The 26,422-nt window shown below is 44.6% G+C and overlaps 1 protein-coding gene across 13 annotated transcripts in view; it reads right to left on the bottom strand.

The window, feature by feature from the left end:
• LOC111266639 (uncharacterized) overlaps positions 1–26,422 on the bottom strand; it is a 149,373-nt gene that overhangs the window by 55,226 nt on the left and 67,725 nt on the right. For 3 of the 13 annotated variants that reach the window (XM_086970986.1, XM_022844284.2, XM_022844286.2), the window contains exons 2-3: positions 20,124–20,421; positions 18,080–18,163 (exon numbers count right to left, since the gene is read on the bottom strand). The gene's annotated coding sequence lies outside the window, so the exon portion shown is untranslated. Of the gene's footprint in view, positions 1–18,079; positions 18,164–18,812; positions 18,879–20,123; positions 20,422–23,436; positions 23,870–26,422 lie in introns of those variants that run through there. The other 10 variants (XM_022844289.2, XM_086970989.1, XM_086970988.1 and 7 more) reach the window with 7 other exon arrangements.

Genomic DNA, 26,422 nt, shown 5'->3' with positions numbered 1-26,422 from the left:
CATACATACATACATACATTAGTATGTCGCACAACGTCCGCTAACTAGTGAATTGCTTGCCCATACCATTCCTAAAGCACTCGTACCTTGTTGTTGACTAATCTTTCGTCATGATCGCTCTATGGGAAAAAAAAAGGCAGAAACAGAACCTCTTAGTGCAATGCCGTTGAGACTTACGCAGAATGGAACACAGAGCAAAAAGCGGGCAGTTGTATTAGCAGTCGTCTAGTATAAGGGATACCCTCAACGAGCGAATTATAATGGGGGATTCGAACCATGATCGTGGCTGCAGCCACTGCTACTCCTGCTGCGGCTGCTTTCGCAAACTAAAAATTTTGTTGACTGGTGCGGTCCGTTCACTCTCGGAGCTGTCGCTACTTGCTGGCAGAGTGAGTTGCCACGCAAACATGAACAGCATTGTCTCCCGTAAACAGAGAGCTCTCTCTCTGTTCGTCTCAAGTGGAACAAGAGAAAGAAGCCCCGGGGTCAGTGGAAGCAGGCAGTGGCTTCATCGACAACGGTAGTGGCGTTAGGTAGCCGGTCAGTCAAACAATCAGCTAGCAATGGAGGTGTGCACGGGGGCGCGCGACATAACTTGCTTGAGGCGCTAATTCTGCAGGACCCCCTATGACTGCTGCCGCCGCCGCCGCCGCCGCTATCGCCGCGTCGTGACAGTAGCAGGACCGGAAGGAGCCGGGACGCGCCAAGTGGAAGTAGACAGGCAACAAAGCAGCGGCAGGGGACAAAGCAGCAGCAAAGTCCTCCCTTTTTGTACCAGTCAGCCAGCCAGCAGCGACAGCCGTGGATTCAATCTACTGTGAGCACTCTCGTCTTCTGCTTTCGACAGCGCATAACAACAATAAAACCAAATATGCTAGTCCCGCTACCCATCCTCTTTTGGAGCGACTAAACACAGTACGCTGAAGCCTTGGCGAACTCTTCGCACTGTTGTCCGTGCTCTGTGGAGTACCCCAAGACCAGGCGATGCTTGTTCTTCTTTTGTTCCCCATAAGGAGCAAGGACGACGAATAAGACAACGAACGTAGAGGAAAACATCAGCAGATCTGCTACTGCTACTGCTGTTCGACGAACGCACTAAGAGCTGCTAGGACGTGCTGGTGATCGGTGAGTCTACGGTTGGCCTTCAGCCTGTCACTCGTTCCAGTGGAATGAGGTTGTTACTACCACTGCTCGAAACAACTGCCTTTTTTTCGGCGCTCGTATATATATATATATATATATAGGTGGACGCAGCATCGTTGATAACTGGATAGCGGTTAGTGGCCTATTTGGGCATGGTATCCTTCGCTGACAAAAAAAATCACTCCTAGCAGAGAATAGCTGAACACCACGATCTGACAATAATGTAACATTACTGCGATCATTTGAAATCGTAGATCGGAACAACTTGACGTCAAGTATCACCAGAACGGGAAGAACTTCCCTTGAGGCTGATAATACGTATTGTGTCGCCTTCTGTGTCAGTGGAGAAGAACTGTAATAGTCTAAGACGCTCATTATTATCATCGCAGCACTCATGAGTAATGTGCGTAACAAGCCTATAAAATTAAATACAGAAAACTAGTTAACCTTCCGCTATCTTCTCACATAGTCTGGCCCTAAGTGTCGTTCAGAAACTGTTAGATTATTTCCGATTCTTTCAGATGGCTTCCCACAGAAAGTGAATGACCGTGAGTATCGTCTTGAAGCCTGAGAACTTAGATAGTAGAAGGTCTTTGATGTCTGCCCGTGCATCAGTACGGTAACAGTAATTTTCCCCAATAGCACCGTGACTACTGAAGACGCTGTCTATCGTCCCGTTGTAATGGATATTAGTACCGAGATAATTGACGCGCACACATACGTATATCTACAATTTTTCCACGTCAAGTCTTCCTTAAAATATCAATTTATTTAACGGCACATCGGAATATAGCAATCTTGCCAGTAGCAACAAAGATAATTTTTTCGGCATGATTAACTTTCTCAAAGAGCTCTACTGGCCGTCCACGCTGCCATTAGCAGCCCCTAAGCAACCAGCAGCCGCACTATGATAATAGCATCCCAACGTTTCTATCATCTTTTAGAATTGCGCATTAAGTTCTGCAATTGTAAGACAGTGCAGGAAATTCAATCAAGTTCTTCCCTTCCAGAACATATGCTGACAGGCGGTCGCCAGGGTTCGATTAACAACATATAGCAGCGTGGCTGGCAGATGCAACATCTCGCACCCGTAGGCCCTTGGGTACATACAGGTTGTGGCACCCGTCGCCATAAGCCCGTGATACGGATGTGCGCCATCTTGAAGTATCACATCTCTTGCGATGGAATAATCGAAACCCAATTTGCATCAATGGCTACTGGCGTAACAACGTCGATTTAGTTACACATCACTTTGGAGGCAGCAGCATAGCCGCCGCCGCCGCCGCTGTTTCGAACGTCGGGCGAGAACGTTTTAAAAAACCGTTAGCGTTCATTACACCCTGAGTGATCAGGCAGGTGCGCGACCAAGTGCATATGATGGTTGCCCAGTGGCTTTGCATCACTTAACGTAACGCCTTTTTCTTATTCCGTTCTATCTGTTGCTTATTAATTGTTATTGCTACTAACAAAGTCGCTCGCTGTGATTGTTTCTGCTGCCTATGTAACTGTCTTCTTCAACACTGTCAACCGCTACAAACAGCCTGCTTGTACAGTAGATAGCCAGCGCACAGACGCGGGACAGAATCGTACCGTTTGCTGTCTATCATTGCAAACGACCTACCGATAGATCGACCAAATAAACAAGTATCTATGATCGGATCTGCCAGGCAGATCTCGTGCAGTGAGATAGGGTGTAAGAGCGACGCGAATATATGTTTAAGCATGTAACACGTTATAGGTGCAGCATATAGATAGCAGTAGTTTTCACAGGCGTAACCAGCCCGCCTAGCGCGTCTCGCTGCGCAGAAGGCCATCAGCGTAACCTTCCCTTCCGTCCGCTGTAGTCATCCTCGTCGTTCTGCTATTGCTGATAATGATGACATCAGTTATGTATTGGTGCCAAAAGTCTCTGGGTGTATATTGCTGGCGCGGCGGTTGGTCGGTGGGAAAGAAACGTATTATTTCTGTCGCTTCCGCAAGAACAACGTTCCGTCCCCTTAGCATCTTCACTTACGCTGGTCCTTGCTTGATTTATCGTACGGGTAGCGTAGCAGTAAGACAGTTCATGTGTGAATTGCTACTGGCTGCACTCAAGCTTTCCGCTTTCCTGTATTCCTAGGCCGACGATAAGCAGTTGGCAATCGAGCCTCAACAGCGCAGGAATTGCAGTGATCACGTGTTCGACTCGCCAGGACGGTAATGAAATAATAGTGCGATGTCACTGACCCAGCTAGCTACAGTTAGCTACGACTGCACTGGCTGTCTGCCCAGTCCATGCTGCTCGACCGACTCACAAATTGGGCACCGCCAAGACGAAAGTACAACGGAGTATGGGAAGGATGAACGAGGTTTGTTTTCGGGAGCATGACGAAAACCATGAACAGAACGAGAGACGGCGGCACTCCCTGCGATCGAATCAACGACAGGTATACGTGTGCTTGTGTGAGACGTACAGGCACACAAACACGTAAAAGGAAGGAAAAACAAGAAGGGAAGGAGCAAGTAGAGCTCCGCGTGTATAGTATAGGATAGTATGGACACAAAGACAACAGATCCGCTCGATCACACACAGAGACTTGCCGGATTGATATGATACCCAGGCCTTCTTTTTTGCTGGCATCAGTGGCAGCAGCAAAGGCATCAGCGATAGACTAGACGGGCTTGAAATAGAAAGAGAGTAAGAGCGAACCTTCGAGGTACCGTTGATCATACGGATCTCAATGAGTGAATTTGCAAGGGCAACAGAAAGAACAGTAGCAGCGGCGATAGCGTCAGAGGTTATGGGAAGTCCAGGATGTCGATTCGACTTAGCTTGGTCGATCGAGTCTGCCTTGCACTCTTCCTCGTCTTTTCGCCCTTCGTCGTAACATTCTGTCTTTGATTCCAACTTGCGTTTATATTCGTTTTCCTGCCCCCTTTTTCTCTTCGTCTGTCCCACGAAGTTGCTTTTGTTCCTGTTGCTGCTGTTAGTGCACTGCGAATCAGAATGAACCTGAGGCTACGGGCCAAAGCCATTGGCATAAACTGACAGGATAAACAGCGGAATAGCAAAAAGGACAACGCCGACGAACTAAAGGGAGAAGAAGAGTACTTGGCCGGCAGTCACTGCACCGGCCTCGCCAGAGCAAATCAAGGTGCTTGCGCTTCAGTAATTACTGAAGAACAGGCCGAGGTAAGTGGTTGGGTGAGCAGAAGTTTAATTGGGTGACACTATAAATAGCATAGGTAGCAATGTACTTGGTAATAATGATCGTACTAGTTGTAGTGGCTGTAGTAGCAGGGTTGGGGACAGCGAATTCTCCGGAAGGCAGCTAAATTTCGTTGCTACCGCTGTACTCTTGTGTTACCAGTGCTGATGCGCATAGAGACGGACAGGCGAGCGGACGACTTATGAATTTTACCGCCTGCCTTAGGACAACTTATCTCCTTCGTGTTTTCTATATTATTTTTTCTTCTTCTATTTGTGTTGTTGTCGCCGTCGTCATTGCTGTCGTTATAGTCGTTGTTACTCTGTCTGCCGTCGGGACAGAGCCGGATCTTCCGGGCAGGTCCGACGAGTTATTTCATTTTTTTGGCTCAAGAATTGAGTGACACGCCTGCTACACCGGCTTGCCCCGCTTCTGTTGTTACTGTCCATCTTGTCACTATTATTGCTATTATTAAGTAATATCAGTTTTGTATCGTCTTCGATTTCAATATCAGAACGACCTTTACCGTTAACAACTGTACATGCAAGATGGCAACAAGAATACTTGACACTGCGGCGGCTGGGGTTGAAAGCAGAAGAACTGGTAGATTTTATGTTAACTATAAGTTGTCACGAGACGTAGACGAGAAAGTATAGCGATTTATCCATTCGTCTAACAGCGGCCTGACAGATAGCTCGACAAAAATGTCTCGTTTGCCATCTTTCTCCTCCCATCTGTATTGATTCTTCATTAGCATCAGCGGTACTAATCTCGCTTTTCCATTTTGTCTGCTCGCGCACGCTTTTGTCGACGTCTAAGCGACAGATCAACCGCTGCTATTGCTGTTAACGACTGCAGCTGTGCCAGCTGCAAAAGACGGCTTTTATTAGGGTTAACCCTTAAAACCAAGCATAGTGGAAAGATTATTATAAGGTGTATTTAATTCGTTTGTATGTTTGCACCCACTAACATTAGACTGAACGGAAAAAAAAACGGACAAGGCACTCCTTAAGTTTGCCCCTTCGACTGGCGACGTTGAGTGTATCCGCCGCTTTATCCCCTATACCTTATTCATTTACTATTCGCCCCGCTTATATTTTTTATTCTCTTTTTCTGTACCTTTCGCACTTTTTTCAAAAGCTACAGTTGAGGACCGGTTATGGCAGGACCCAGAATCTCCCACACGCGCCTAAGCTTAGTTCTCCCACTAGAAGCCATTGGCCCTGCTGGAAAAACTGGCAGACAGCAATTCGACGTACAATGGAGGATCTCTACTTAATGTGTTCATTCGGTCATTAAAATTGATAGTCCTGATTTCGCCGTTTCAGTGAACTTGCTGCAGCAACGGCGTCAAAAGCACTGAAAGCAAGCGTACTTCGGTCGCGGTCTTCGTATATATGTTCCTGCCCGTGTTTGGACGGCCTGTCCACCCGGCCAGGATGGTTAGTGCTTGTAGCGGCGTTTGATGTGCGCGCACTATCTCACATGGCCTGCCATTGCCTCCCTGGAGCAGATCAGGAGTTCCCTGATCTGAGTTGTAGCACTGCAAAGCGCTGTCTTCTCCACTGTTCGCTTTGCCGTAGCGGAACTAGCCCGGGTCGCGGCAAGCCGCCCAGGTTAGTTCGACCCAGCCCGCCAAGTTTTCATATCCAAACGGCAAACGACAGCACCAACGGGCGGAGTTTGCTGCTTGATTTTAGGGCGTACAGGTACGGGAAAGAGGGGGCCATCAGGGCGGGCCGGGTGAGGGCGACTTATTTACCAGTACACCGACATTGCCATTGCTGTTGGAACTAAACATAGCGGGGACCTGGACCTGAAGGTGTACTGCGTCTGCAACTACTTCTACTGCCGATAGCAGTGCTCATTGAGGTGCTGATGTGCGATGCAGTCATGTAGAGCGCATAGCATCGTCCTGTTAAAAGGGGCTAGTACTATTGCGCCAGGCGATTGGTTCTGTAGTGAAGTACGCTTGCATTAGGCAAAATCATACAAGTCTGAAGAACAGCGTAAAGACGTAGCACCGCTGCCTCCTACGAAGAAGAAACCGTTTCAAAGGTTTTGTATCTCGTTCCGTCTAACCTAGGCCAAATCAAGGCATACGTGCATTTGCCAGCTCCATTTAACCTCGCACAATCCCTCCTCTTCTACTAAGGAGCCGCAGCTACTACCATTATTACTAGTGAGGCTGGGATGGAGGTTATCTGCCCAAACGAGCGCATAAAAAACGTAATTGTACAGACAACCATTTCGTTGCCTTCTGCAGTCACTCTGAACAACTGCTTTATCCATGGAGCGAAGCACAACGAGTCTCAAGTATCTGCAGCTAGTACACCATTATTGAATTTGTGACATCCGCATATCGTTGATGTCCATATCTTACAAAATCTATTGAACCTTTCTTTATTGGCACGTATTAGCCCTGTGAAGTTTTGAATTAACATCCGAGGATCAACCGATACTAGTATGATAGTCTTCAAAAAAGGCGAGAACCAAAATGTTATTTGCTAGCCTTACGCGATCGTAGTAATGTGCGTATCATCACCTACAATTGTCATTATTTTTTTTATTTCGTCATATAGGATCCTGCTGGAGAGTGGGCCTATTTTACTAATGATGTGAGCGTTGCAAGCTAGTGGCAATAAAAAAAAAGTTGTAGGCCATCGTTTTCATGTAATTTTGATTGATTGGCATAACAACGGACCGGAACACATCTCAGTGTTATGATTCAACGAGTTTTCGAAGTATGTAGATACAGACGTTTGCTATTTAGGCAAAACAGCTACATATCATCTATTTGAACATCAATGATTTTCCAAAGAAAAGAGTCGGGAATAATATATTTCAGCAACATGATCATTTTATCATTGCATGCGATCTCACAATTGATTATTTTCCAATAATTTCCTCTCCCAAATTGTTAGTAGTCACACCCTTCTGCATCCGCTCTAATCCTTCAATTTCATTAAATCCTGACTAAAGGCTGTTCTAACTAACGGCTTCTAATTGGTGTCGGTATTTGGCTGCTTTATCGGCGGTACTTTTCACTATTTATTTAATCGAAGGCAGAAGGACACATTGGCCAGCATTATTAGAACTGTGTGCTTTGAACAAAGGAGGCTTCATAGCCGTTCGCTGGCTGACCCGTCAATCAGACTCCCGTCTGGGATATCTAGAAATCTCGTCTAGTTTTAGCGGTGGCAACGGCAGGCTTGTTTGGTCGGCTCGGATTCGGCCTGGTGGCAATCCGCTATCTCTTTAGTCCTAGTCGTAGTAGTGGCCCTTCAACTAGAATGTGTAGATGCTCTGGAGCGACCGTCGACAACCGGCAACAGCCAATAGCCTTCTCACGCATATATCATTCACTTCCTATCCTGCTTTTATTTCTTTCGGGCTTTCCTTTCCTCTCACTAGCAGGATGGAGGCTGCATGCGCATTTGAGATAAAGACACCGAGCGGATGAAAACGCTGGTCGCTTTGACGCATAGAGCAGGGTGGAAATCGCTGCAGAGGCTCGTAACGTTACTTGGCCTGGTCTTGGCTTCGCTCCTCGATTCCTTTCTGTTTTCCAGGTCCCGATACTGTTTGAGGGACGGCTGAGCTACTGACCTCCACCGCCTATTTGAAAACTTCAATTTTCTGAACAGCGCGACAAGAAGACTGTGTAATAATTGTACATCTGAGTACACGTATCTGCACGTGCACATTTGTTGTTTGTAGTAGATGTGTAGAGTATAGCAATTATCAAAGGAGCGTGAAGCTAGCTAGCCGTCTGTCGGGTCAAACAGTGAGTTATGTCGGGGTTAGACGACGTTTGCAGATGCACTGAAGATGTTGTCTGAGGTGAAATTGTCGCTCTTATCACTCTTAACCTAACTAGGCTAGGCGCAGTCATGTTAGTTGCCTGCCTGTCTGTGTGCATATGTATGTATTCGGTCGGTCTATTACTACTGTGACCGAAAGCAAGCACATTTTCACTGCAAGCCAGCCAAAGGCAATTCATATCAGACGTTGCTGGCTCAGGTCGATACGCGATGTAGTGGCCGCTAGGCAGGACACGAGGCGAACTAGCCATCGAAATGACATAAAGCATGTTCAGTGGTTTCATTTTGTGGGATCGCTTTTATTCCAGATGGAAGCTGGTACGCCACTGCGCAGCCACCATCGTGCGTCCACTTTCACTGCCTGCTGTAGCTGATACGCTGACTGCAGTGGCTGCGTCGTCGCGAAACCGTTGTCGCGAATGCTGCAGGCTATCACAACTCGTTCCAACCAGGGAACCAGTAATTCAATTTAATAACTACCTTTCTACGATTGTAGCGCATCACGGTAGTGGTGGCTGTGACTGCGGAGTAGGTGAGACGAAACGGACGGGCGCGTAGGCCAGGATAGCGTAGGATACGGACAATGGGGATGGATGTAATGAGCTAGGACGCGCGAGGCCGCTATCCAGCAAGCGGGTAAGCAGGTCTCTTGCTCTCTAGTCTGATTCGTTTTCGGTAGCATGCTAACTGCGAAATTGTAACCGTTGCTACAGCCCCGACCACTTTCACTTATAAATGTTACTGGTGCTTCTCGTGATCGTTCTGATACAGGTGGAAAATCCGTCCGGAATGAAGGGTAACTATACCATATAGACAGCTGACGGAAGAAGTGTAGATGACGCCGTGTGCTGCAGCGTCGTGTACCAGGCTTTATTGCCGTATCAGTCCGTCGTACCACATCTTACCACACGTATCGCGACTATTGACGATACAGAAGATAGGATAAACAAGAGGAAGAGGCCACTAGCATCGACGTGACAGTTCACATCGACGACGTCAACTGCCAATTGCGGAAGTTGACGCACGATTGGGCAACGATGCCCCCTTTAAACCGCAGCAGTCGTTTTCCGACCCTGTCGTTGCCTGTGGGCTTATGTCTTTCTGGTCTAATGATCCGTATGGCATGAGTAAATTGCGTTGATTCGCCCTGCTTCATCTCAACCCACCCCAATCAGTATCGAGTACGACGCATAGCATATGGTCCGTACAGCATTATTATACCATTACTTCAAGAATTTACGATATTTTGCACCCTTTTCCGGTGGAAAGGTATTTTGCTGATTCGCACGAACACCAAATAACTAATAGTAGGTATACCACCATCACATCGACTAAGCCGATAGAGGAACTCTGGTAGTAGTGGCCACGCTCCGTCTAATTTTGCGTCTGCGCATTTGGCTGAAAGATACCCCTCCCGTCTTCTCTCTCTATATCTGCCTGTCTATTTATCCCAAACGTCATCTTCTTGTTAATGGAGACGATCAATGGTATCGATGGAGAGGCGTGCTATGATCGGACCGTTTGGATATAAGGTGCACCTACTGTGGTACTGCTGGCACTAAATGTCATGGCGTTTGTGACAGTGCAATGAGCTTTTTCCTTTCATCGTTGCTGGCGCTTCGCTTGTATGTATTCCCGTTCATTGGCAAATAATCAGCTTCTGCTCGAGCCATTACAACTGCAAGAGCGTACGACACATAAGGCATTTTGACTAGTTTCACAACGTAAGCGAACACACAGGCGCCAATGCAAAAACCAAGTAAAAACAGGTAACCAGTCTGTTCCTTTTCCGTCACTGTCCTTGCAGCCAGCGGTAAAATCAGAAGGTCATAGAAAGGAACGCAGTAAGGCAACCGGTCAGACACATTCGAAGATGTGCTTTAAATTTACCGGTTCACAATCCGCACCATTCAAGTCCGGTCCATAGAAAACGAAGCAGCCACCTTTTTCTTGCCAAGAAACTTCATTAGCGATTTAAGTTAGAGCGCGTAGCATAACGACGACGTAGGGGAAAAACGATGGCCGGCAACAGTGTGCAAACGTTACCGTTCATATCTATCAGTAGATGCCAGGCGATGTAGTGTTCTTCTATTATGATGGGGCGCCGAACACACACATACATAAGAATACATTTACACACGGTCTTTGGTGGCATGTATATATAATCATACACAGATAGGCCATATGTATGGAGCCTATCAATTTACTGACAAACGTCATGAAAGAAAAGAAGTCACCCGCGTAACTTTTTTCATTCGATCACCATCATCATCGTCGTCGTCGTCGTCGTAGCCGTCGCCGTCGCCGCCCACCTCATCGTATTGGAGTTGCGCTTTTTAGTTGGTTTACTTAGTTTACTTAGTTTGTTATTACCCACCTATAATAGCCATCTACCGATTGTTATGGTTCGGTGCAGTACGAAACGTGAAACACGACGGCGTCTTATCATAGACACCGTTGACTGTCTACCTCCTTTGAGTCTATAATAAACGTATAGTAACGTAACTTGTGTATCAAGTAAGATAGAGAGAGTAATGCAATAGCTCCTATGCATACAGGGATTCATATTCGTAAGTACGTATAGATATATGCTAAGGAAGAGATAACGTTATATATCCGACGGTAATAACGCTAGCCATATAAATATGATAAGCAGAAAGCCGGTAGAACGACTAACAGAACCAGCAAGGGATCAGAAAACAGGAACTGGGCACGGCTATACTGTAAGCATAACTGCACTAATAATAAATAAACGATAAACTTGGAAGTTCTTCGATTTTAACTGAGATTGTACTTGATCACTTTTATCTGATACTACAGTTTGTCGCTGCTCTTTGGGCTTAAACAGATAAAAGTCGTTACGGAAAAAGTGGAAGCAGCGGTGGTCAGCTGTCCATTATGAAAGTGATTGATTTTGTCGATGATAGCAGCAAGTCTGAAGCTAGTGCCATACTGTTTCTGATATACATCACATCAGCGATATATCGCGATCTAACTATATGTATGTCCATATATGACAACACGACATAAGAACTGCACGACGAGGCCACAAAAGGCCAGGCCAAACAAGAGACCTTTCGCTGTTCTATCGCCGGTTTGTCGCGTTAGTCATAGCAGCAGTGAAACAGCACACGATGGGGTTCTTATACTGTTTATTGACGGCCATGATCACCTTTAACGGCCACTCGATTCTACTGAGGTTTGATTACGTTTGGGGTGTAAACTGTCGACTACAGTGTATCAGTATAGCAATCGCAAAACCCAAACGAAGACTATCCCTTGTGTTATCTAGTATCCCTTCCTTTGGGAAAAATACTTAGTCACACGCCATGGCGAGTTTTGCAAAACTGCAAAACCAAGTGACCAAGACAGGCCAGATCCTCTTTGTTTTTATGGAAGTAACACAGTAAAATAGGCCTCTTACAAGGCGCCAGTATGACCACTAAGAGGCCGGCCATTACTAGCGGGCTTGTGCTTGTAGCGTGGTCTAGGTTTTTTAGCCAGCGTTTAGTGTTGTTTTCGCTCGTGGCCAAGGTAGAAGATAGTCTACAGCGAGACGATCCACTACATGGCCTGACCAACTCAGCAAGACCCGCACGCTCGTTGTGGTCTTGTTCCTTGTTGACGATCACTTCTTGATTTTGGGCATTTTGCCGTTATCTGCGCCGTCTTCCTTTTTTCTTCCAAGAAAATTTTCTATTGTTCTAGGCGCACTGGCAAGATGCACATCTAATAAACAAGCCAGCCAACCAGCAAAAAAGGATAGACTTAGTTTGTTCCTTGCTTCCTCTTCTCCTGACACACCGACCAACCGATCGATCGACCAGCTTAAGTTGGCAGCAGTCAGTACAGACTACCTTGAGAAGCACCTGAAGTGGAAGTCCCATAGTAGTGACTTGCATGTAGGTAATAGCGCGAGCGCCAAAAAAACTGCTGTGCAACGCACAGCAACGCCCAAACCAGGCGGCTCTCTGAACGCCGCCAGTCGAAAGGATGGCTCATCAACCGGCGATCGACGAGCGAACACTCTTGACACCTGCGGGCGTCTGTATAGCAGATTTTTGGGAGGGCTTCCCTTTAACCTAGTTTGGCTCAAGGAGTTGAGGCTGGCTTGATGAATGCCGTTACTACTATTGCTGCGACGTGTTAGGGTAGAAATAGTGTCGTAAGGTAGAGACCTGCAGACCACCAGTGTCGTGATTGTCAGGCGACGGAAGCCGAGGCCTTCAAAACGGCGCAATATACAACAGGCTAAACTCTAGGGACGAACAATCGAAGTGGAAAAAAGCACCGGGCTGTACGGCAGAAAAACGCTCAAGGACATAATGGGTGGTGTCGCTGTGGCCACGATACAGATGAAACTGCCGTCTTCGCTCTTAAAGTCGAAGCAGAACCTAATCCGGCAGATACTTTTACTGTTGAACGAAGAAGAAGCATGCATGGAGTGAATGCTCCGCCGAACGACAGCCGCGTGCGCCCTCCATACGCCATGGCTCTCGTTACCTTCACCGTTAGCTCACATGCTCCTTCACTCGTCCTCTCAGTGACTCTCTTGCTAAAAGCAATTTCTTTGTCTCCTAGCTCTGTGATTTCGGTCGCTTAATACTGTTTTTATACTCTTGACGTGACAATATTATTTACCCCCCAACTTTACGAAATTGCACGCTACCGCTACCCGCTGGCTAGCAAAATCAGCGTACGAAGTCTGTTAGACTTGCGGGACCCGCCATTGGTTGCTTGAGGAAACTTTGGTTCGTCCTCCTCGCTAAATCTCATTCTCCTGTTAAACCCAGGCCAAGGAAGTGAGTTAGTCACCTTGCTATCTCTATTCGTTCATGTGTTAAAATCTGTTTTTATAATCTCTATTCTTATGTGGACGTATATATGTATATATCCCATTATTATTAATACTATGTTATATCGAATGAGATTGATAAATTTTTCGTTAGTCTACACATTTACTATTAAGATAAAGTCATATGTAAATGAAGATAAGATGTGTTACAGCATAACATAATTGGCTTGCCATGCTAGCTACGAAATATGACCCCCCTTAAGCCATAAAACCATCTCCCCATTTTTCCCAACCCATCCAAATGGCGGGAATTTTTCCTCTTGTAATTTCTGCAGACACCACTAGCAATATTTAGAACTTTTAACGCGGAGGGAAACACATAAAAAGTTATTAGAAATAATTGGATGTTTTTACACACAATGCTACCGTCCCTTAGTACTTTGAGTGTATGTATCTACATGAAGTATCTAGCGTCCCATCATAATATATTGCGTGTAGTATCAATAGCGTCAAGTGAAGAATGTAATTGTTAGGTAGCAGGCAGGGTATCGTCTTTTTTGCTGCTAATTAGAGTGAAGAAATTCGAAGCAGTTCTAGATTATGCGTTGTACATCATTCGAAAGGTCTATTTACTCTCTGAACGTTTAAGCGAAGGATGCGTTTTAGGGAGTTTCACGCAAATCTTATCCAATCGAAGGAAAAAAAATACGCCGTACTTTGTATATGTCCTGGCCTGAATTTGTAGATCTCCTTTATTGTGTTATTTTGCTCTACGAGTTTTACTGTGCACAAAACCGTCATAGATATTAAACGTTGTTTTGAAAGTTGCGAGAATTTCGATATTAACATATATGCCGGTGAAATCCGATCTGATCCTCATCTGTGGCCTGGGTTAAGGTGCTCTCGATGCGTAGACTGGTGATCCTATTCCTATGACAACATATACAGCTATGCTCTCAATGTGTCCCCAGTAGGCTAAATCTGGCATTTTGCAGGCTGCTGCATTTACTATATAAGCTGCTTCTGGCAACGCCCACCGTAGCAGTTTGCATTTATATGACTGCAGCTAAATTAAGCATGCAGTTCCTGTCATCCGAAGACCAACCTGTCATCGTCCATGGTTTTCTTCATGGTCGCAAACCAAAGACCGGCATATATACGACTTCGTATTCATACCTCGACCGCTATGCACTTCCCCTTTTCTGCGAGTGCTTCAAGACGACGATGCGATATATAACAACAAACGACAGGACTAAAGCCGACATTACGGCTACTACACTGTGAAACACGGAAACATTATACCGAGTATATATTATGCTGTATGGCGTTTGTAGGTAAAAACAGGACAAGCATAGACAGTGGCCGAATTTTTTTTCAACAGACATCCCTTTTTCATTGCATCTCTTCCTGATGAAACAAGTCCTAGTCTGAAACGAATGAACGCTCCTTCTGAGTCGCCACTTTTTTCCTACTCTTATTTCTACCTGCTTAGGCACAGCGGAAGCCTCAACCATCTCAGCCAAAAAAACTCATGCCACTAGTGAAAATTCCAACACATGCCAGAATAAGACAGTATCTATACGTTGGCACTTTTCTAGCTAAAAGTTTTTTAGCCACTAAAAGCTAAGGCATAGCTGGCTATGTATGTAAGCGCAGGTGTTAGCCTAAAGCGGCAGAACGAAACCAAAACTTCCCTTTCTATTTTTTGTATTCGTTCCAGCTATCCTACCATACTTTGCACTATCTTACCTGCTATCGTTTGTTCTATGTCCTACTCGGTCGCAGTAAATGCAGAATTGCGGCCCTTCTGTCCTGCCTATCCCTCATTATCTACTCGTTGGCTGGCTTTTATTCTCTAGACAAATCAGGCTGAACTCGCAGATCACTGCAGCAACTGACATAGCTGTCATTACGAACGATTGGGCGATGCTGGTTGTGAGTGGAGTAACGATGATGGCAGCGAAAAATGACAAAGTCCGACGCCTCTTGCCATCGCTGATGCCTATAGCCACTAACGTTGTAACCTCTCATCGGTCCTAGGGCACGTTTTCAATGTAAACCAGGATTTTCTAACTGGTCAATGTAAGATGGAAAGCGTCGATGTCCTGTTTCCGCTACAGCAGACTTGTTGTCATCCAATTCCAGCAGTTAGTGATTACCATTATTACCCCCTACATACGTATCGTTGCTGCGGGTGTAGCAAAACAAGAGGCATACAGGAAACCACAGCGCCAATGACAGCACAAACAAATCATTTATATTTTTGTTTTTATCTTAGGTTGTTGACATAAATAGTCATCAAACAGATTGTTGCCATGTCATATTTGAAGTGTATGTACATTCGCAGCGGACGAACTTCGCCCTTCTGTTGTGGGTGGCATACGAGTACGCGATTGTAGATCATGTAGTCTTAGACTTATGCAGAAATAAACAATAAATATGCTTCTTTACTTTGTGATGAGGCATCGATGATCTTTTGGTTCGAACCCCCTTCACCGCCCAGTATCGATATAGATATTTGTTAAAATGTCCAGAACGCATTATTGAATTAGCTTCTAGCAAATTCTATTTTAACTCATCTCGCTGGGGATAGCCGTTACCGCTTCTGCTCTTTGTGGCGACATTGTAATTACACGTCTTAGCTCGAGAAGCCGCTGCCGCCGCAGCAGCAAGCATGAGCTATCCATTGCTTAATGTGGGAAGGTTGCTAAGGCGAAGGAACCCTCACTGTCCTCGTGACATCTAGAAATTGCGGAATCAAGCATGCAGGACAGCGTATTTAATGTCAAACTTACACGCTGCCCCTTTGGCGAGTTAGCTCACTGTTTGCACGTATAGAGCTGGCTACGGTCGCAGTGCCAGATGACCGCGCGTCGGCTGCCATATTGAGCGTTCTATGAGTAGGCTCAAGTAGGTCAGTCTCCCGTCCAGCCGATCCGCGGGAACAGAGTAAGGACTAATAGTTATTATAATAGTATTAAGAGAAGTAATAGTACTAATTAATAACTAATTTGTAAAGTAAAAGCCGTAGCAGTTTTAGCCGAAGTGACAATGTAACAAATGTGAATAGTGAGGTATTTTCTATTTCGTGTGAGCAGTGGATGAGTTGCATCATTGGCGTACATTTGCAAATCTTCTAACCATCCCCTATGCATGTTCAGCCGTTCTTTGTCCCTTTTCTATGCATGCAATAAGTCGTCTTTCAGCTCCACTCGTCTATCGGCGTCGTATTTTAAGACGGCTTTGCTTGTCATCGTCGCTGCCGACAATGAGCGCAACAACCAGCAAGCGTCGTAAAACCGGTCAAAATGACCATTCCTTTTTTGTTACAAGAAAAGAGGTCGCCATGATGATAACCAAGACCCGTCGTCGAGTCATGTCAGAACAGTGCAGGAAAGAAAGCTGAAAAAAGAAAGCACGAAAAAAAGAGGGAAACTTCACCTCGCAGCGTCCGCGAACTTGCAGCAAATGAGAGACGGTAACTGCAAAAAGAAAAAGAATTACTTGAGACGCACAATTCAGCTCGTAAAGATAGTATGTCGTTACATTATACTGCGATGTCTACTTGAAGTTTATTACGTCGTGCTTTTTTTACACATGGGACCGCATCCGAGTAGCACAGAACGGGGTAGAACAGAGTTGTGGGTCTTCAGTGAGATGTTGCTGCTGCTGTTGTTGACTTCGGTCACTGTTCCGGCAGAGCTTTTTCACTCTCATTTTTTCTCTTATTCTGTAAGACATGCGTACGTATGCAGCAGGGCGTGCAAGTTACCTCACTCATTGTGGGTTAGCTCGATTTGCATGGACGCAGGCAAGCGGCCATGAAAAGCCTGTTTTGGCCTACCTTGACCATTTGCAAACCAGCTGGCCACTGACTTTAATCGGTGGCCATCACTACGTTTACCCCTTTCTTTAGGCATGCTTATGATATGGAGATACAACATGGCTGGGTAAAATCGCGAGCCGATAATGGTGCTATTTTGCTCGTGGCCTGCTGCTAGTTGGACCATAGCTATTACATTTAGTCATATAGGCACATAATCGTCCCTGGATGTGGCGTGTATTACCTAACTGTTTCAACAACAAGTTACGACGCTGACCGACGAAAACTATTTATCCAATAAATTGTTTTGCTAGGCGATTTATCGGCCAAGCGAGCTTCTTTTTTTGGACGCTACTAAACCTACGAATATGACAAGGCCGTACCATTTCCACATATTCGAATGTATATATAACCTTGCATTTTTTTTATCCGTTTTTTACTTTGATTATTTGACCAACGAAACGCTTACAATACGCAAAATGTATCGTTTTATGTCCTTCTTGGCGCTGATTTTTGACTTTAACTGAGATATCGATCTGTGAAGTGATTTTACCGCAACCGCTATAGCGGGTAAAATTGTAACACTGTCGCTGTTTATACAGTTGTATTACGGTAGCCATAAAGATTTTCAGCTGATCTGAAGTAAACTGGGTGTACTATTGTAATCCTTGCGGGCTAGAGCTGGATGAGTATCAGGGAAAAGTAGATCGAAAAAGAAAATCATTCTCGAGTAAGGACGGCACGCTCTTTTAGCAGTGATTTACGGCTTGACTCGGCATGTCTGCGTGTATATAGTTGGGTTATTGATTCCCCTTTTCTGCTGTTCATTGCCGATCGAATATGGGGCCGCTTCATATACGTCATCTCACGGGAAACGCGGCTGTTGATCGAACAAATGGTCCAATCGAGTACTTCTTCTCGTGCGTTCATTAAATTTATAAGTCCGGTTTCCTTAGGCAAAAAACGTACGGAAAGAAATCTTCAATTAGACACTATGAAGCCCAAATGAAAATTAATGGCCGAAGTACGATTTATTAAAAAGTGAATAAACGTATTAATAGAGAAAAAGATCTCCTGTTTCAACTGGGCAGTTGTTAGTTGATTAATGAAACTTGTGCGAATGAGATGCTACCAAGAAAAAGCACCGAACCCCATCAAGTTGCGCGCACCTAATTACAGTGGGAAATCGATACTTCGCTTCGGGTGCGATTGAAGCTATAGCAGAGACAGGCACATAAAGGCACATTAGGATCAAATAAATGCAAGTAATCCAATATATATAAACAACACTGGGCAAACCACTTACGTGCCTCTGGAAATGAAATTACTTGGACACTGCTCGACGACGGCGGCGACGAAGGGTGCTGCGTTGATCAATCTAATTAATTACCTGAAAGCAGTAAGCTGAGTTGTTAGAAGGAGATTCACCTATATATCTTCGAATAAGGAAAAATGCAACATAGTTAGCGGCAAAGAGATTAAATTGTCCGATTTGGACCTAATCAGCTCACCAACCAGCAAGGACAACGTTCCGTCTCCTATGTGAACTGGCCTAGATGGGACACAAATTACGGGACCTGAAGAAAATACATGTCCGTATCTTATTATACATGTTGCACGTATCAATCTATGGCGCGGGCATGATAGTAATGGTCTCAATCTATCTGTCTATCTACGATGCATCGCTGCCCATCAGCAAACACCACTCGCTGATAATAAAGCCAGTGAAAGAAGAAGGAAGAGTTGTTACAGTATTTGGCCACCATTGTTGTTATTCTATATAGGGGCATCTACCTGGCCGTCCATTGCGAATTCGACAGTAGCTCTTAATCCGTCAATGAACTGTCCAGATCAATAGGTTGCACACAAAGTCTAAACCAGGTTTACGGTGACTCGTTATTTTTAACGTTTAGGGCACCGTGTTGCTTTGGCATAAGCACCCAATGGCTAACTCATTGTCGGCCAATCGTAACCTTCATATATGTATGTATCTAAACAAAGATAGCTGTTTCAATATGTACGTCATCTGCCTGCGTTACCGTCGAATCGTGCTCGTAAGCCAGCTAAGTCCACGTGTTTATGCGTCCGGTCATCTGTTCGATCAATCAATCGATCGACCCCGCAGTCCAGTGTTACGCCCTTGTTTTCTGGATCCCTTGCCAGGGCCGGATTGACATTTTTTTTGGGCACACATACGTTAGATGTGCATCGTGCGTGCGGGAGCTCAGGACATGTGGCCAGACGGGAAAGCGTTGACCTTTCTCGTTTCGTTTTTCTTTCCTTTTCTCCTTCAACCTTGGCTACTTATCACTCTGTTTTTTAAGCAATTTCTGCGGCCGCGGACCGATGGACTCACATACACGCACACAAGCATACAGAGACAGCATCCCATCTTTTAGTCATTGGCTTGTATCTCCGACTGTCCGTCGATAGTTCATTTGCTAAGAAGGACCTTCCTGTCATTTTTCATTTCCCCTGTTATTACCCTTCCTGTAGTACAATTGCCCTAGGTCAATCTGCTCAGGACAAAATAGGAAAGCTTGAACAATAGCAAAAAAGAGACCGTCCGAACAGACGAACCCCGGTGAGTCCAGGGAACAGCTGGCGAAGATGGGTCGAAAAGATAACTCGTTAATGAAACAACTGTTATCCCAATAAGGTTAAAATAAAATAAATCCAAACATCGGTTGCCGAAGTACCCGCAGTAGCGGTAGAAGAAGAGCGAAACAATAACAGCATCAACAGTTTCATTGAAGAAAAAATACCCATAATATATAGCCAACAGCGACAGGAAAAGGCGGAAGCCAAAGGACGAATCCTTGCAGATGTGCACCAACTGTTGTGCAGGATAAGCAGCAACTGCACGGTTATTGTTAGTAGGTCGCAGGCATGCGTGAAAATGCTGTGTATTAATTACTACTTTCATTGCGTAGGGAGTGATGTTTTTATCGATAGATAGCTCAACTGTTTAAGTTGCTGCTTCTAGAACTAATAACAACTACCCAAGTAAATTTTTAATTTTCCATATCTTCATATAAGCACTATTAACAATCTAGAAATGTTCGTGCATAGCAACCGCAAACAAAGGAATGAGCTAAACTCATCTCAAAATATGGTGCTACCGCAAAAACTGAACAAAAACTATATAATTTTACCGGGGTTCAACTAACAAAATCCTGCGATTCCTAGCATTAAAAAAAACGATAACTTATCTTTCATATAAAGAAAAAAGTCATTCTGTTTGTTTTAGCGAACGTGGACTGCTGCCCTTTTCGACCAAATCTATCATGTTATGTATAGCTTTATGTATAGCAAATATTGCCAGCCTATCTTCACGATTATTTCAGTACCTGTCTTCGTTATGAAGTCGTCTTGCGTTTTCGCCGTCTGCCCCTCAACCCTGTTCTCTCAGTTATTCTCATACGATTGATACCGGAGTCTCGGTCCCCTCACCCCCTTGCTCCTGTCGTTGCTTTTAAGTTGTGGTTATTGTTGTCATCCCGTCTTGTCATCTGCGTCATCTGCTTCGTCTCTCGAGAAACGTTAAGGTGCAGCGTTAATATGCACCCAATCTGAGGTACGCCAGTCGAGCGCACACGATCACTGCTGGTCGTTACTGGCACTTCACTATTCTTCGTATTCTTGACTCTGCAAAAGATATATATATATATATATGTAATCTAGCTAGAGACGCAATAGTTATATAACTATTGAACACGTATTTGAAACTATATACTCGTAACAGCACCGTCGATTTACGGTCCTTGTTAACAAATACAGAAAAGACGACGACGAATATGAAGACGACGCGGATGACAACAAATGACAATAGCGGCAGCGACGATTGTGGAGACGGCAGCGATATTAAGAGCTAGAAGGAGGAAAAAGCGGCGGGACCGAAAGGGCGGTCTTTTAAAAACGGATAAAGGGAAGCTGGAATAAAGAACGAGAAGAAAAACAACGATCGACTTTTTAGCTACTTGACGGTCCTCAGGTGCCTCACTTCTTTCCAACCCCTTTTTGTGTTGACAACCACATGGTTGTCAGCAAAATCTCTCCTTTCCGAACAACCGCGACTCAGCTCGCCGAGTTACAACGAAGAAGTGATTTGGACCCCGCTGGTTTCCAGCGCTCGAACCTACGGCGACTCGAAGTGTCGCTATCGCCGTCGGCACCGCAACGTCTGTCTTTATTCCACTCTGTTACTAGGGTCCGATTATTATTATTGGCGTATGAGTCTGCTGTTCTGCGTAGACACACGACCCGCCCTCGTGTCTTCTTTTCAAATAAAAACAAAACACCTATAGAAAACGATGTATAAAGCTATCGCCCTTCCTTTATAGTCGCATACAAGCATAATATAATGTAATGCTACAACAAAGGACGAACGCATTGCAGCAGCGGCGACGAATTCACTGTGCCCCTGAACCCACCTCAACGCGCCCTTCTTGTAACCCTATCGAACTCCGAACAATGGCAGGATACTTAAAACAGCGAAGAGCACCTGGCTACCAACTGCCAAACAGAAAGTAACGCCAAGGACTGCTAGCAGGGACCCAGCGGCAGCCGACTGTAGCGCAGGATATGACTATGAGACTAGACGCGTCGCCGTTATACTAGTTTGCTGTTGATTTCGTTCGTCGCGAGGTTTTTGTGGCCGAAAACGACGACCACGGCAACAACAACAACAACTACCGAAGTACCGCCGACTACTGCGACATCGGCCAGATATATGTCTGCGCTGTACTGCGACAATGTTATAGATCGCAAACCCGCGCATCTGACATCCCTCTTCAGTCGAGTTCCATTCGTATGAGTATAATGAATAATTGAAAAGCACCTCCACAAACGGCACAGATAGATATACGGAACGAACATGAAGGCGGTAGCAGCGACAACCCGAATGCTCTGGCAAAAGAGAAATAGAAAGAAAGAGCGCGAGAGAGAGATAAACAGGGACAGTTGCGGAAGAACCTTCACCTTACCCCTTGCTTGTGCTTCACTGTTGCCATCTTGCGCAATTTCTATAGCTCTGTGAGCCTTCGTCATGTTCGCAGCATCGCATGCTGCTTCACTCCATCTTGCACACGCTATACTGTCAGCCGTCAACAAAAACAACCATAGCTACCGGATACCAGCATAAACTCCAAAAGCGGTAACGCAGTCTTGAAAGCATTACACTGCAGGCAGAGAACGTAATAGAAGAACTCAACGACACCTGCCCAACCGGAAAAGTGCTTCAGTGGAAATGCTGGACGGCAGTAGAGCGCACCAGGCGAAGATAAGATAGGACAAACAGAAGAGAGCAGAAAGAGAAAGTATTTGTGCATCCCGGGACGCAGTACGATACGCGGTAGAAGTATTACTAGGTTAGTAAGAAATATATATTCATTGAGATATCTATAGCTTAGCATTGTGTATAGACGGTCTGGCGGAAAATATACCTCAAATAGGTGATCGTTTTAGGCCATGTTAGGGTGGAATGGCTAAAGGGCATAATGTATGATGTCTGTTGCCGAAAGGTTACTAAAGCGAATATAATTGATGGATAAATTGGAGCAAATTATGGGCATTGCTTAGATCCAGTCTGGGGCCCTGGTTGGGCTAAGTCCTAGCAAGATGAAGCAAAGTAACAATTAAGCTTAGCTTCTTTCGACACCGCTGTGCATAATGTCTATTGGGTAATTCTGTCTTTCTTGTTCCACGTGTCGCTCGCCAGGGGCGTTAGTTATTCAAAATTATACCAAAAGCAACCTAAAGAGAAAGAAATGTTTTTTCGTGTTTTTCTATCAAGTTTCCTCCTTTAATGCACGGAAGCCAAAATAATGCCAACATGTATATATGTTGACATTACCTTGGGTAATATCGTCTCATATCATGGGTCTTAAGAAATTGTTTACGTGATGCTTCCGTGGTAGCTCTGAACTTCGTTTGAAAGCTGTGTCGCGTATCTAACTGCAATATAAATAGGTATTTGAAGGGAATTTAGTCGAGAATCTAACTATACTGAAAATGCTCCTATTTAATTAAGCGTACAACAGTGATTATGGAATGTTTTGTAACGGATCCATACACAACCACGTTAGACATTGGTTGATCTATTGACGTATACGCTATGGCGGAACACAAACTGCGTGTATGATCAGGGTGTGCAAACAAAAGTTATCTATCTTCTTATCGTAGTCGTCGTTTTAAATTCTACGAGAAGCGTAGATGTACACACACATAGGCACAATTGAATTGATTTACTTGACTGGCTAGATGATGTCTGACCGGGCATCAGAGTGAATAATTTATTGCGGTAAAATTTAATCTTTTTTCCACTCTAAAGTTGGCAACCCTTGTACAAATACAATGAAGAACGTTGTATCGAATAGAAGCGTGGTTGGCTTAGGCCAAAGATCCGTCTTATAGTCTAATATAGTAGTAGTATCCAATGTAATCAACGCGGACGGATCTCTTCAGTTACCCTTACGATCCAGTGTCGACAACGGCGTTTCACGTGAAGTTTCCGTAATAACGAATGCAACACTCTCTAATAGAATAAGAAGTTGAGATACTTAAGGAACTTTTGTGTGTCACTTACAATTTCAGTACTATTAATCACTTAACATCATTAATACTATTACTGTCGCCGTATAATTATTATAGAATTGTTTTTACCGATTATTGGAGGTTGATAACGTGTCGAGCGCTTATGTTCTATTGCATTCGTGATCCACCAGCTGTTTGTGACTGTTCGGGCGGCAATTGAAGACATATGGAGGCTTGAGGCCTGCCACTGTATCGTCGTTGAGCAAACGATATTTTTTTTTCGTTCAAAGGTCGGTCGGTATCTATTTCTGACGCTACTGTTCTGTCACGTTTCACCAAGATACAAGCAGACGTGTCATCGCTTTGCGGACTCATGGGCAACTCGTCTTAGGTAAAAGATCGTCAACGTTATTTCAAGTTTTACGTCTGTTCCGCAGTAATATGTCAGTGGGCGTACTGCTACCACTGCGCTGTGTTAACTAATACGAATGGTATCGATTGATAGATATCGACATGGCGCCGACGTATCACGTCAGCTAACGAACACGTCGATCGACAGCACACGTTTGTTTGTATTCGCTGAAATCGCTTTAACAGCTGTTAGGACTTTGTGGGAAATCAAGCTGACTGGCCACAAATGAACTAAAAATAGTAACTCACAGAAATACGTAGATGCGCATCCGTACGTAACAAAGGATGTTCTCTTACATAGTTGTTATGTCGAACGTATGCTTCATGTGGCCAAATCTATAGTACCCCCGCGTCTGCACGACAAAACTATGGTGGCCATTGTAAAAGAACGATTTCGAATTCGAATGGTATCTATACCTGTTGTACGTCGGGTGCAGTAAGCAGATATTTTAACCTAGTGCACTGCACGTACTAACTTTTCGCTTAAAACCGAGGCCTATTTAAGATATCCGGCTGGAGATAGATTCGCCATATTTTTAGGCACATGATAAACTACGAATATGCGCACTGAACATATGTCACACATCAAGATGGTTATAAGGGCACACTTTTTTCCAGATGCGGTGCAAAGTATGGCAAATAAAAGCTAAACTGGACGGATTCCGTACACGTTCGGCGTCTTCTCAGAACGAAGGTCCTTCGAGTCAATGGCATTTCATTCGCACAGAAAGGATCAGGAGAGAAACATTGGACGCCGTTCCGATGGAATCGTTTCAGGATCCCAGCCCGTCCCCGCAGAAGTTATGTAATTGGATTATCCGATTTTTGTCCAAATATCCTTTCGGAAGCGATGGGTCTGTCCTAACGCTCGCCGAGCCCTGGTCCGTACGATTTACGGTCGAAGTCATACATCGGAATGTGCCGAGAAACATTTGTCATATAAATGGATAGCGTCATAAACGAACGAATATCGAACTTTTTACGGGCAAAGTGAAAATTGCAACTTGAACTTGAAATTAAAATTCACGTTAGCGATGTCTTTCGCCGTAGGTTTCCGCTCATGTGACGTACTAACGGGTTTATATCATATAATTCAAGCATAAGAATCAATGAGTAACACTAATATTGTATCGTTTATAATTAGCTGTACTAAAAGAGAAACTAGCGAGTAAAGAATTTGTCGACTTTTTTAACTTGTCTCCACTTTTTTTGTAGACTCACCCTCTATTGACGATAAACTGCTCTGAGAGCTTTCGCTAACCATATATATTGAACGATGCTTTGTTGAACAAATATATTCGTACCTTCCTGTCAGCACTACACTATCAGGCCAATGACAACTCATCGGCCTCGAAAGCATAAGCTGGCAAAGGATCTCGAAAGGTTCCATCAAGAGCAGATCAAACTGGAGATAGTTTAGTGAAGACTGCGAATAATAGAGATTGGTTCAACAAATCGTTTGTATTATACCCAAAACCAAGTCGAGTCGACATTTGGCTCCCAAAGCCGATGTCTGTGACACGGTTATTATTTAATAAATTTTATTTATTTTTACAAAGGCAAAAAAACTACTGCGGAATCTCGTGCTAACTACGATGTCTACCTTAGAGGAACGACATTCACTTTGCCATTTATAGAGACTATCAGTTAGAACTTAAATCAGATCCAGAGTACTCCTGCGGACTAAATCATCTCAGCCAGATACGTCGATATCAACAATCAAAATTCAGTTGAACTTAAGTGTAAGTTGGTATGATTATGGCGGACCGTTTTGGGCTTTTGAAAATAATTGTATTGTTAAATGTTCCTTCGAGTGTTTTCTTTGATGTCTGTCGACGTGGAACGTATTACAATGTTCCAAATGCCTTTACATAACCAGCTATTACCGCTGCTATCATGTGTTGCATTCTTATCTTGTGCACCGGTGCGCCATAAGCATATGGGAGCGGTATCATTTCAATATCAGTCCCACGTGACCCATTGGAACGAGTAAACATATGTAGATCTTGCTATTTAAAGGTCCATTGCTAACCTCCCGGTCGTTCTCTTTTACTAGTCCCGGTCTACCATAGCCAGTATAAGAAAAAGGCACTAGTGTTGTTTTCCAGCTAAATTGAGTCACGTGTTTGTTAACACAGATCACTCTCAAATGCCAAATCGATCTTCTAGTCGAATATATTCATCTCAGGCTATTCCAGTGAAATTTGGCTCGTCAAGCCTACAGTTTCTACTATTGTATATGCGTTCGCATGCTTTAAATCACAGACTCGTCGTCCTCGTCGACTCGCGTGGCAACGGCAGTCAATTCGGCCAAAGGACAGAGAAATCAGTGACGACAGTAGGCCGTTGCCGTCTGCAGATACGAACTTCGTATATAACGACTACAACACCTCAACGATCCTTTAGCCGCAAATCCAGAAGCGGTTGGCGGTTATCCTATCCGGGAAAATTTGTTGTTGTCGTCGTCGTGTGTCGGTCATGGAGCAACAGGTAATTCGTTAAGCGAGTGACGCCTGATACCGTTGCCCCTCTCGCCGCAACCGTTCAAGTTACCTACAGTTGTACTTTAGTGCTGGAAGAATGAAGAAACAGCTATTCCTCACCATTAAACCTATGTAACGCCGATTCACGTATTCTGTCAACGGCTACGTGGCGACATAACGATGTTATAGATCACTGGATAATACCATATTGCGCATATATC

This window comes from Varroa jacobsoni, unplaced genomic scaffold (genome assembly GCF_002532875.2).
Source record: "Varroa jacobsoni isolate VJ856 unplaced genomic scaffold, vjacob_1.0 scaffold_1104, whole genome shotgun sequence".
NCBI classification, from domain to species: domain Eukaryota; kingdom Metazoa; phylum Arthropoda; class Arachnida; order Mesostigmata; family Varroidae; genus Varroa; species Varroa jacobsoni.
This window is presented reverse-complemented; position numbering and strand designations above follow the sequence as displayed.